This window comes from Vollenhovia emeryi, unplaced genomic scaffold, assembly GCF_000949405.1.
Source record: "Vollenhovia emeryi isolate VEMERY1.0 unplaced genomic scaffold, V.emery_V1.0 DF939913.1, whole genome shotgun sequence".
Lineage (NCBI taxonomy): Eukaryota > Metazoa > Arthropoda > Insecta > Hymenoptera > Formicidae > Vollenhovia > Vollenhovia emeryi.
The window spans coordinates 10,432-11,783 of record NW_011966453.1 but is presented as its reverse complement, the minus strand read 5'-3'; positions in this window follow the sequence as shown (position 1 = coordinate 11,783).

Genomic DNA, 1,352 nt, shown 5'->3' with positions numbered 1-1,352 from the left:
ACCCGGTGGAAATCCTCATGGACCGTCACCCGCCCCCCCTGGAGAGAGGGACAGGTGGTGTGTGGGACTCGTCTCCCTGACCCCTGGGCAATTGACAACCCAAGGGCCAGTAGTGCAATGGAGACGCCTACCGCACTAAAACCACCGGGGGTGGACTTCTCTGCGCTTTCTGGGGCCACCCGGGGACTGCATCGCATAACTGCCGGGTGACCCCGCGCCGCGCGTAGCTTCGCGCACATCTCTGGCCCTGACCTTTGGGCCCAGGCCCTTAAAAGGGCCTACTTTCCTCCTATCTTCGCGGCGGGGGTGCCACCAGGCCCCTCGCCGCGCCCCCTAGATGTTTGTGGGGGCGGGTGGGTCACGGGTCTCCAGCCCGTGCCCACCCCCGTCCGGTCCTGGACCTTGCTTCTTCTCCTCCCCTTTTAGTCGCCTCTTACGACAGGCAGGGGCTACCCCGGGGCTATTCGCAAGCGGCACCCGTACGCCTCCTAGGACCGGTTCTCCTCGGTATCGGCTTTCTTGCCGGTTCTTCCTCCTCTGTTCTGCTGCGGCGGGGGGGGGGGTATTAACAGCTAACCGTTACGGTCTGCCACCCCCCGTTCGCCTTCCCTCGTCCTCACCACGTTCTTAGGTGGGCTGGGCGCCCTCTCGCTCTCCTCCTTCTGCGCCCATTTCCCTGTGCGTCCTGTAGGGGGTCGCACTCCCCCCTCCTTATCCGCTCTGCCTCCTCCTTCTGTGACATAATACGTTCACAGAAGGAGGAGAACTCGGTCCACGCCTCCTCTCGCTCCGTTATGGCGTGCACCACTGCTGGCAGTGAGAGGTCCGCTCCGATGTGCAGCCTGAGGTCCCGGCGCTGCGCCTCCCAGGCTGGGCATGACTCCAGCGTATGTTGCGCTGTGTCCGCTGTCTCCTCGCAGTGGTGACACCGTGGCAAGTCCTCCTTGCCGATCCTATGCAGGTACTCACCGAAACATCCATGTCCGGTAAGTACCTGCGACGTCCTGTAGGACGCTCTCGCCCATGCACGATCGAGCCACTCTTCCATCCGCGGGAGAATGGCTCGGACTGTCCGTTGTCCTGGGCAGTTTGGTTCAGCCAGTTTGTCTTCCATTTGGCTCTGGCCTGTTTCCTCGCCTGGAGGTTTATGGCTCTCCTCATTTTCCCGGTAACCGGGACTCCTCGTGCCTTGAGTTCGGTTACTCTTCTGTAGGCCCAAGTGTATGCCTCCGCCAACAGTGTTATTGGGGGCATGCCGGCGAGCAGTGTGGCCGCTGCGTGGGACACTGTCCTGTAGCTGCGGATAACCCTCACAGCCATCCTGCGCTGTGTCTTCTGCAGGATTGCTTGCG